Here is a 12129-nt window from a genome sequence, read left to right on the forward strand (position 1 = left end):
TGAAGTTCAACTCCTAGGGCATTAAACCCAATGTATTGGTAGCCCGTAATTATGTATGTATGTATGTACATGAATTCCGTATATATGTTCGTTATTGTGTTCCTAAACCTCCATTTCGGACATTAGGAATCCTAGCTTAATCCATGAATCATGAATTCTTCCTCATGTGTTCTCATGATGTTTATATGAAATTGTAAAATGTTATTTTACAAATTACAAGCATGTTTTCAAGTCAACTACAAACGTATGATTATGCATTATGGTATTTCTCATGATCAAGTTTACAAGTTATTTCATGAAAATATGTTTACAAGTCCTTTCGTGAAATCATGATTTCAAGACAAGTACAAGTTAATTCACGAAAGTCATGGGCTTCTTAGCCAACTATATTATTTTCATGTTCGGGAGTTGTAATAATACCGAGAAGGCTCAGATAGCCTGAAACTACGTATGCCAACGTAGGATAAGAATCGCTCCGCCCAGTAGGACGATTCCTTTATATGTTCCCCATTGAGGGATTTGGATCCATTCATGTTATGTTCATGTCTCGTGCCCCGGCAAGGTACGAGATGGCTTAGCTGATCGGGCAGAGATCAGACTCCACGCTCCTCCCCGTGGTGGTTTATGTCGGTATTACAGATTATTACAAATTATTACAGATTACTACAGACTATCTCATGCTTCCAGTACTCAGTTTCAGTTTTAAATTTTCATGATTTTGTACTCATGCTCATGCTCATGTTCATGTCCAAGTTTTCAGTTCTTACTATGTTATTCCATGTTCCATGTTGTTTCTTCCGGTTGCTTTACATACCAGTACATTCAATGTGCTGACGTCCCCTTTTTATTGTCCGGGGGCCTGCATTTCACGATGCAGGTACTGATATACAGGACGACACATCTGCTCAGTAGGACAACATTCGTATCAGCTTATTTGTGAGCCCCATCTCATTCGGGGTTTAGTCAACTTTTATCTTATGATTAGTTATGCATCTAAAGGTATGCTGGGGGCCTTGTCCCAGTAAGTATGTTTTTCAGTCATCTCATGATAGAGGTTTCATAGACTAGAATAGACAGTTATGTCATGTCAGATAATCGAAGTCGCATAGCCATTTCGGCTCACTCATGTTTAAACAAGTACTTTATTAAGTATTATGACTTATTATGTTTTATAAAGGCTCATCATGCATTCATGTTATATTCCGCTTATGTTATGCATCATGATGATTCAGCAAGTCATGTGGTTCGCTCGGTCACATGTAGTCAGGCACCGAGTGCCGTGTTACGTCCAGGCCATGGTTCGGGGCGTGACAAAGCTTGGTATCAAAGCCTAGGTTCAAGTGTCTTAGGGAGTCTATGAAACCGTGTCCAGTGGGGTCACTTTTATATGTGTGTGCGCGCCATACATATAAACAGTTGACCAACAAGACATTCAGGATTGTCTCATTTCTTTCTACTCTAGATCGTGCCATGAAGCTTAGAGCAATAAGAAACTTCTCTTCCTCTCGAATTACGTAAGTTTCGAATGTGCAGGAGATGAATAGAAAATTCAAGGTCCAAGTAAGGATGTTTACCCATAGGGGGTACAATTGTGCAGTACTTACTGGTAACGAATGAGACTTCAAGTGCTATTGAAAGTGGAATGAATGGTATGTGGAATGATAATGATGTTCTTGAGAAAGGTAAATCATGGAGGATCTCAAAGGAGTGGTGGTAGACAGTTTTCTACCGGAGGTCATCAGGACCCACTCTATCTGCAGTTAAAGATTGAAAGGGAAAATAAACAGGAAAGTGTAACAGGTACAGTTTGAGTTGGACATATGAGGTAAGTTCATCATTTCTATACTGTTGTCAAAATTGGGAGCCGTGTGTGGCTACGATATGATATGATATATGTATATATGTTGGCCTTGTGAGGCATTGTTGGTATTTCCTACGTGCAGGTTTTGGGATAGTAAGAAATACATAGGAAACTCTGCCAAATTTTTTCCTAGAAATAGAAGGAGAATAAGATATAAATTCGTAATATGTCTGGAAAAGCCATGTAAATAGTAATGATAAAATTTGACTAAGTTACGAGTGCGGCTAACCTTGAGAAATATAATTTGATTCCCTATTCAGATGAACACCTTGAGTGGGTGACAGTTCGGATACATCCGAATGTGTGTTAGAAACCAAGGGCTTAAGTTAAGTTCAGAGTAGAGTGATTAGTGGAAGAAGAAATCAGCTAAGCCGTAAAAGAGCAAACTACAGAAGAATAGCCTTTAAGAGTTGTCAAAAAGGGGTTGTCCTAATATTTACAGTGTGAGCAGAGTTAAGTCATTAAGATGGAGTATGCCAGTTATGAATACAGTAGCAACCCGTTCATGTAAGTAAATTTAGTTTTTCCCCATGAGAAATTGCTCAGATGTGAGTCAAAAAAAAAAAAATCGTCAGTGTTGTAGAATACAAAGAAATTACAGAAGATAAGAAATGTTAATTGCAATCCCATCAGAAGAGAAGAATTTATAAGTATAAGATGTTAGCCTTGGTCTAAGGGGGAGATGCATAAATCGCTAGTAAGTCCAGCGAGATAATTGAAGACCTGAATGGTTAGTATGAGATATGAAGAACCTCAGTTCAGTTAAGTTGGCATAATGAGATAGTCTCCATAAGAAATATGCCTCATCTTAGAGGAAACCCGAAGTGAGTAAAATGATCGTTGAACGAATCGTGTCAAGTTCAATTACTATCGATTAGGCGATCACAGAAAAGCTATGAGATCATGCCCAGTTATGTGTCATAAAGGTAGTGCCATTGCACAAGACTCTAATCTCTAAGGTGCTCGTAAAAGACTTAGCGTACAACTGTACTATGAGTATTTTAGGATGTATCTCAAAAAAAAATAAAAAAATAAAAAATCAAGTATGGGAAGTACAACTCATGATTTAGGCAGACAAGAGAACTAATGTGAAAGAATTTCACTACTTCTCCAAGCTAGGAATTCGACTTTCAGACTCCGAAGTGGGTGGAGTTATTGCCCAGAACATGGCATTCCTACTTGGTCATTTAAGTTAGAGAGAAGCAGTTTGGTGATTTCTACTTACTGCAGATGAAAGAGGGGATTCATGAATAGAAAGCCTTAACTTTTGAACATGAGGGAGATAATGGTACCTTGAGATATCGAGGCAGATTATGCGTTCTAGATGTTGATGGGCTTAGAGAGCGAATCATGTTAGAAGCTCACAACTCTAGGTATTCCATTTACCAGGTTCCACTAAGGTATATCATGATATAAAGGAGAATTACTGGAGGAATGATATGAAGAAGGATGTGGCAGATTTTGTAGCTAAGTGCCCGAATTGTCAGCAGGTGAAAGCCGAACACCAGAGGCCTGGTGGCTTGGCTCAAAATGTTGAGATTCCTGTCTGGAAATGGGAAATGATCAATATAGGCTTTGTATCAGGTCCACCTCATTCAGCTAGAAGGTATGATTTAATTTCGGTGATTGTGGACAGACTTACAAAGTCAGCGCACTTCTTGCTAGTTAAGACCACAGATTGAACAAGAAGGTTATGCCAAGTCATATGTTAATGAAATTTCCGGATTGTATGGGACCCTAGTGTCCATTATTTCAGATTTTGGTGCTCAGTCACAGCGAACTTCTGAAAATCCTTTCAGAAAGGATTTGGGTACGGAGGTGAACCTTAGCACAGCTTTTCATCCTCAGACAAATGGTCAGACAGATACGCTATTCAGATCTCATGTTATGATATTCATGCTAGTTCAATACTCAGATATTTATGTCAGCTTAGTACTCAGGTATCAGTCCAGTACTCACGTATTTATGCCAGCTCAGTATTCAGCTAATCCAGTATTCAGTTAGCTCAGTATTCAGTCAGCCAGTCTTCAGTCAGTTCACTAGACATTCAATTTAGTATATCACCAGTTTAGTAGTCACGTATTCATTCAGTTCAGTAACCATGTGTCCTTCATTTCAATGGTAATTGAGGCGACCACCTGCCTCTTATTGAGTTTACTTACAAAAATAACTACCATGCTAGTATTGGGATAACACTGTTGGAAACCCTTTTAGGCAAAGGTGTAGATTACCAATTGGGTGATTCGAAGTTAGTGAAGCAGAGTTGTTAAGATCAGATTTGGTTTACCAGGTTATAGAGAAAGTCAAGTTGATACAAAAACGTTTGAAAATGACGCAGAATTTCCAGAAATTTTACACAAATGTGAGACAGAAGAGATTTATGATGAAGCACCAAGAATTGGAGGTATGTAAGCTTTCTTTTCATGCTTTTGGTCGTGTGTGGCCAATTTATAATGCTATTGTGATGTAGCCCTGTGAGGCGATGATATTACGGGCTGTTGTGACAGGTTGGTAGTGCCATATTACAGGGGAAACTCTGGCGAAATTTTTGTAGAATCCTGAATGTTATCATTTGAGGACGTATGTTCCAACAGAGGGGGAGAATGTTACATCTAGGAAATTTCTCCGTTAGCATACCGCGAATAGACCCACAAAGGGTATGACGTATACGACATGTTGATGAGTAAGGAGTAATATTTAATGATTCTAAATGAGATTTCAAAGACGTATGAGGTAGGAGACGAAAGTTGTTAAGGAAAGCAAGGTATATGTTGTGTGTCGGGCAAGAATTACGAGTATCGACATAATGATGGCTTAATAACATTTTGGAGAGGAGTTATAATGTCCCTTATGTATTCCTGCCTCACGTTTAACGTTCGAGTTCATGTATTCGCTATTCATGTCTCATGTTTGGGCACTGATGTTTTCAAGAAACTATGTCATGTCAGTTTTCATGCCCCATGTCATGCTATGTCTCATGTTCCACGCTCATGTCATCTATCCAGTGCCCGTGTTCATGTCTCTGTATTCACGTTTCCATGTAACCATGTCATGTTAATTCAGTCTCCATGTTTCATGTCATGTTTCCTTCACGTTCATGTAATCAAGCCATGTCTAGCCATATTCTTAACCATGACCCATCATTCGAGGACGAATGATCCCAAGGGGGAGATATTGTAACACCCCGCATTTTGGGACTGAGTTTAAGCTCATATCATTAGATTTCTAGTGGAAACATGGAAGGTTTGAACGTTTTGCGAAAATGGTTGATAGGCCTATTTCGGGCAGCGATAACTCCTTGATCGGTTTGGAATTTTGGAAGGTACTATCAATGAAGTTGTAGTATGTAGAAATACCTTTCTAACGATATAAGGATCAAGCCAATCAGAGATCGGAGCAAGGAGATATGATCGTCTCAATATGGCTAATAGTAAGGCACTTGAAATCCTATAGAATCGGCTAAGTTTTTGATACGTCTGACTTCCAGTCGAATTTCATGAAACTCCGTTGGGAATTTGAGAAACCTTCCTTGATGAACGTTGTAGCCCTTTGAAATATCTTTCCAACGGTATCTTACGGGGGTCAAACGGACATCTGTGCAAAGAGTTATGCCCATTTTACTGAAGCCTGTTCGTTGGAAATTCTGCCAGCGTAACGGCGACGTTACGGGCCGTATTTCGTGTTACGGTCGGTAACAGTGGACCGTAACGTCCCGAAAATTTCCAGAAACTCACTGGAAATTTTCACCAAGATACGGTACCAAGTTACGGTCCGTATCTCGTGTTACGGGACCGTAACAGTGACCGTATCTTGGTCCGTATATACGTTTCGGGTCACCTGACTTCGGGAGGCCATAACCCTATCATAACTTGGGAATGTGGGAAAACTCAAAGAACGAAAGTTGTAGATAATTGAAAAACCTTTCCAACCATAGGTTGTGGGTTCACAGGAGACGTCGGGATAAGGAGATATGGACGTTTTAAGACAGATAGGTCCCAACCCGTTTTCAAGTTGGGTCAACCCATTTTCCCCTTGGTATATAAAGAAAATATTACCCTAACAACCCATTTTTCCTCCAAAACTCAGATTTTAGAGAGAGGAAGTGAGAGGGAAGGGAAATTAGAGAGAGAAAGTAGAAAATCAACCAAGTTTAAGGCCCCGAATCCCAAAGTTCGTGAAGGAAAAAGTGTAGTACAAGTCGTTGTCGTCATTTTAAGCCCAAGATCGGACTTGGGGGTGTTGATTTCGTGGTGACTACCCAAAAGGTAATATTTCTACTCCCCAATCATTTATAGTTATGAATTGATGAATTCTTGGGAGTATAATAATTGGGTTTGTGAAGAGAATTATATGGACTATGCTAGAATTGTTGAATTGTTGGCTTGGGATTGTTGTATTCATATGGGTGATGAAGAATGATGTTAGTTACACCTAATTGAGATTGTATAAATTGTTAGAAGTAAAAGAATGGAGATTTGGTGAAGAAAACACCATTAATGGGGGTTATAGAGCTTCATGCCCACTAAGTGTTTGATAAAATGCTTAGATGAATAAAACATGGATATTGTTGCTAATATAGAATCCCTATGACTTGTATTGCTATAGATTGAAGTTGAAGGGGTTGAAGGACATTGTGATACGCTCAAAAGCAGAAAGTTAAGGTATGTAGAACTTGCATCCACATGTGGGAACTTCTATGTTCTTCCCCATGATCCGTTTAGTAAATTCCATGAAGTTCAACTCCTAGGGCATTAAACCCAATGTATTGGTAGCCCGTAATTATGTATGTATGTATGTACATGAATTCCGTATAGATGTTCGTTATTGTGTTCCTAAACCTCCATTTCGGACATTAGGAATCCTAGCTTAATCCATGAATCATGAATTCTTCCTCATGTGTTCTCATGATGTTTATATGAAATTGTAAAATGTTATTTTACAAATTACAAGCATGTTTTCAAGTCAACTACAAACGTATGATTATGCATTATGGTATTTCTCATGATCAAGTTTACAAGTTATTTCATGAAAATATGTTTACAAGTCCTTTCGTGAAATCATGATTTCAAGACAAGTACAAGTTAATTCACGAAAGTCATGGGCTTCTTAGCCAACTATATTATTTTCATGTTCGGGAGTTGTAATAATACCGAGAAGGCTCAGATAGCCTGAAACTACGTATGCCAACGTAGGATAAGAATCGCTCCGCCCAGTAGGACGATTCCTTTATATGTTCCCCATTGAGGGATTTGGATCCATTCATGTTATGTTCATGTCTCGTGCCCCGGCAAGGTACGAGATGGCTTAGCTGATCGGGCAGAGATCAGACTCCACGCTCCTCCCCGTGGTGGTTTATGTCGGTATTACAGATTATTACAGATTACTACAGACTATCTCATGCTTCCAGTACTCAGTTTCAGTTTTAAATTTTCATGATTTTGTATTCATGCTCATGCTCATGTTCATGTCCAAGTTTTCAGTTCTTACTATGTTATTCCATGTTCCATGTTGTTTCTTCCGGTTGCTTTACATACCAGTACATTCAATGTGCTGACGTCCCCTTTTTATTGCCCGGGGGCCTGCATTTCACGATGCAGGTACTGATATACAGGACGACACATCTGCTCAGTAGGACAGCATTCGTATCAGCTTATTTGTGAGCCCCATCTCATTCGGGGTTTAGTCAACTTTTATCTTATGATTAGTTATGCATCTAAAGGTATGCTGGGGGCCTTGTCCCAGTAAGTATGTTTTTCAGTCAGACTCATGATAGAGGTTTCATAGACTAGAACAGACAGTTATGTCATGTCAGATAATCGAAGTCGCATAGCCATTTCGGCTCACTCATGTTTAAACAAGTACTTTATTAAGTATTATGACTTATTATGTTTTATAAAGGCTCATCATGCATTCATGTTATATTCCGCTTATGTTATGCATCATGATGATTCAGCAAGTCATGTGGTTCGCTCGGTCACATGTAGTCAGGCACCGAGTGCCGTGTTACGTCCAGGCCATGGTTCGGGGCGTGACACCCCCCCCACACTTTATATTTAAATTTTTCACTACACTGAACAGTTACTCGATTTTTCTCCTCAAACCACAAGCATTAGACAGTCTTTATAACTTCGTAATACATATTCTTTTGTGCACGAATTTCACTTATCAAGATTACAAAAGAGATCGGGAAGTCCAGCAAAGTGTATCTAATAGACGTAAGTACTAAATATCTGGGAAAAAGAAGAAGAGAAGACAGTTTAAAGAAAACAGAGAAATATGTAAAGCTTCCGCGAACCAAGTCTGTGATGTAGCTTAGAACAGTGGCCACGGTCTTGACGGTTCACCTTAAGAATCAGAACACCACCAGGATTAAGAAGCAGGAGTCTCTTTCTGGGGGCAAATTTCTGTTTCTCCGAGGGAATGTGGCTCTATTCAGTATCCTTTTCATCTTCATGATCACTTATATCATTAGTACAAATTATGTTCTTCAACTTCAGGTTAGAAAGTGTGCTAGTCAATATTCTTGTTTTTTGAAGAGTTAGGTACATATATTACTTAGACTGTTAGACACAAATCTATAACCAAATCTGTAACCAAAATAACAATAATTAAGCAAAGTTTCGTACCCGTAGGCTAAAAATCACAACGTCCAGCTGGAACCAGAAGGTGCTATGAGGAAAGCAAAGTTCCATACTTGTAGGCTGTAACTGCCAGCATTCTCTTGATGCTGTTTCTTTACTCAAAAAAGTTACTTTACTTATCTTTTTTTCCAAAAAATAGAAAGAATACTAAAGTTCCATAGCTATCAATTGAAATGGTAAAACAACATCCAATAAGACAGAACTACATTCTGGTCCGTTAACAATTAACAATATGCATCTGTTAGCTACATGCAAATCAGTGCATTACTCTTCTTTTTCATATTGTTTCTTTTTTATTAAAACAAATATAATTTGAACCAATTTGGAAACCAATCTCTAGTATACGGTATATTTATGCGAACTAAGAAAGAAAACATTGTATTAGTACTGAAGGCCGAAAAAATGTTGGTAGAAGCAGGAGAATCAACATAAGGATTCGTTCGACTTACGGTCATCGAATGACATAAATCTCAGCGCTTAGAAATTAAACCAATTTACCGATCTCTAATACACAGTGTAAGAAAGAAAATGCTGACTTCATATCCAGAGGAAACGAATTGTTTGCCGGAGCAGGAGAATAACCAATATAAGAACTCGAGCCATAGTATCGAAAGACATAGATATCGACGTTGGCTATTCAATTACCAATTCCTGACACTACCGATTTCTTACATGTTTCCAAATCATTCGCCGAATTTTTTGATACATTGGAGAACCTTTGTCCATCGACAGGTAGAAAAAAACAATGAGTTTCTTAGTTTTAACAGTGGAGAACCTTTGCTACACTAACTTCCATCAATCACATACATACACCTAATTTTAAATGAGAAAGTTTTGTGCACTCATGGTGGTGATGTATAATTTTTTTACACTATAAGGTTAAGTTACCTGCAGGGGTATGTAACTTTTTACAACAAATAGTTTATAAAAGAGTAAATAACCTGCAATAATATGTTAAAGTTACACAGATAGTATACAAGTTCATTGTACTACCATTGTATATAACTTAATTTACTATATTAGGTCCATATCCTTCCTTTGTTATGCTGACTTCAAAAGTATCATTAGGATGCAAAGGGACCTAAGTACAAAACCTTAGCAATGGTGATATTAGAAAGTGTCTAACAGAGAAAAAGAAAAGGAAAACACCTACACCATTAGATTAGGCGTTGAACCAGGTTGAGTGTAATTGTGGAATATATTAGTTGTTAAACTAAAAAGGTGTAGATTTTACATGCTGCAAATATAACCCAAGAACACATATAGGTAAAGATTTACTTTCAAAGAATTACTGACCTGTTTGTTGAATAAATAATACCCTTTCCTGAAGCTGTCCCTATAGGGCATCTTTCATCTGTTGAGTAATTAATACCTTTCTCTGAAGGCATGGGCAAGATCTCTATAGGGCATCTTTTCGAACAGTTCATGGGCGTCATAATAAGTATCTCGTATTCTTCCTATTTTTCCACAATTAAGTTGGGCACAATTTGTGATGTAGTAGTTCCTCTGCACTGATGTGATGCAACGGACTGGAATAAATAGACCAAAGCACAAGTAACTGGAGTACGATAAAAGAAAATGTAAAATGGTAAGGATAAAATAATACAGAGATTAGCAGAGGAATTCAAAAGAAAAGTGAAGTGAGAAACCAAATCCAGACGGTCTGCAATTTTTTTTCATCTCCAGCAACAGATTGGTAAAACTTTTTCTTTATAGTGAAAAAGAAATTCATGAACAAATCCAAACGTTTCGACATTTTTGTTTACGTCTCCGGCAACAGATTGTCTGTGCTTTTGGTTGAACAAAATGGAGGACCTGAAAAGTTTGTCTCTCAGGATCACACGGCTTATTTTCAATAAACTCCGATTGAAATTGAAACAAATTTTAAATCCTCCAAGTGTAAGAACACAATTTATGCATATTTTTCGTCTTTCAAGAGTAATATTTGAATCTTGCAAAGTGGACAAAATATTTAGCAAAGATATGCAAATTTGATTGCTACAAGTAACCTACAGTCAAATCCAAAAATCAACAACGGAGAATGAATGTTAAGATAGAAAACAAATTTTAAAAACAGCAACTCGAGGGAAAGCCTACAAATCTGGGAAAAGAGGATTCTAGAGAATAGATGCCATAGAAATATCAAAGGAAACCTAAAAATCTGAAGAAGTTAAAAGAGGAGAATACCTTGGCAACAGAGAGATAAAGCAGAAAGAAGAGAATGCAAGGAAGAAGCGGTCTGAGCGTAAGGGTTGTAACGGAAGAGGAAGAGGAAGTGAAGCGATGAGTGGGAAAATAATGAGGAAAAGATGCGAGGGAAGTGACTATCTATATCTATATCTATGTATAATTAAAAGAGATACATAGGCCCGATGATACGACACTCTCTCAAATAAAAAAACACATTTATCTTTTTTCTCAGTTTTTAGCTTTTTTTTTTAAATTTTTTCCCAATTAATTGTTAATGCTGTTCGGCTAAAAATCTAAAAGACACTTCAGCAAAAGCCTTAATTGCAGCTATTCCAAAAGGCACTTTATCACCCCCTCTTAATAACTTATTAGTTTTTGGCCTTTTCCCCCAATTTATTGTCCTTTTAATGACACCTGTTCCAAAGGACACCTTTTACTCACCTTAATCACTTGTAACGGCAAATACCTATATTCCCCTTTGCAGTTCTATAATTTATCTGCATTCCCTTCTTAAGTATATATCCATTCATGATGGAGGATTCCAACCAGGGTCACGCAAGGAGAATTTACATTGCAATTAAGATTAAGTTACCAAAGGAATTGTGATTTACGAGTGCAAGCAAATGGTGCAAGTGATTCCAATAAATATCACTTCCTTGTAGGAGATCTCTTTCTTGTAGAGAAGATGGATGAACTTGAAATAGACTCCATGGATGATTTTCAAACTTCTAAAAGGTCTGCATTTCTTCATTAGACTTGTGTATTAGTCATTCTTTGTGTATCAGATTTCTTTATCATTATTCTTAATTTTTTTCCTCAATTTTTTGGCCTATTCCTTTTTTTTTAAAAAAAAAAAACTACCCTTTATTTAAAAAATGGAAAAAAACCAGAGTTGCGTCTTCAACTACAGAAAAATGAAAAGTCATGTGTTCATTGTTGTTATTGCCCTTAGTCTCTTCCCCTTCTTTCTACCAGCCAAGATCCAATTTTTCGCCTATTTGATATTCTTGATTTAATATTACTGACATCTTTATGTTTGCAGATTGTGCATTCTTTGATTGGTGGTTTAGCTATGATTACCACCGTCTATAATCTATTGACGTAATATCACTATATATGTATATATACTTTCTCCGTCCCAATTTACATGAAACTCTTTTATTTTTAGTTAGTCCAAAAAAGAATGACACATTTCTATATTGAGTAATAATGTAACTTTAAATATCTCATTTTACCCTTAATGAAATGATTTGTAGCCACACATTTCTCAATGCCTTATTTTAGATCACAAGTTTCAAAAGTCTTCCTTTCTTACTTAAACTCTGTGTCAATTCAAACACCTTCATATAAAATGGGACGAAGAACTGGTATGGGTTGTGGCTTAACAAAAATAAAAGTCTGCAAATGCTGAAATTTTGCAGAGAAATGGGTTGTGGC

General features: G+C 37.4%; 1 long non-coding RNA gene across 1 annotated transcript; it reads right to left on the reverse strand.

Moving 5' to 3' along the window:
• Positions 1-7980: 7980 nt before the first annotated feature.
• Positions 7981-11849, reverse strand: LOC132640429 (uncharacterized). Its single transcript, XR_009582234.1, has 2 exons — positions 10690-11849; positions 7981-10060 (listed from the first exon to the last, which is right to left on the reverse strand). It is a non-coding gene; the product is annotated as an uncharacterized LOC132640429 (long non-coding RNA).
• Positions 11850-12129: the final 280 nt, after the last annotated feature.

Source organism: Lycium barbarum, chromosome 5, assembly GCF_019175385.1.
Source record: "Lycium barbarum isolate Lr01 chromosome 5, ASM1917538v2, whole genome shotgun sequence".
Classification (NCBI taxonomy): Eukaryota; Viridiplantae; Streptophyta; class Magnoliopsida; order Solanales; family Solanaceae; genus Lycium; species Lycium barbarum.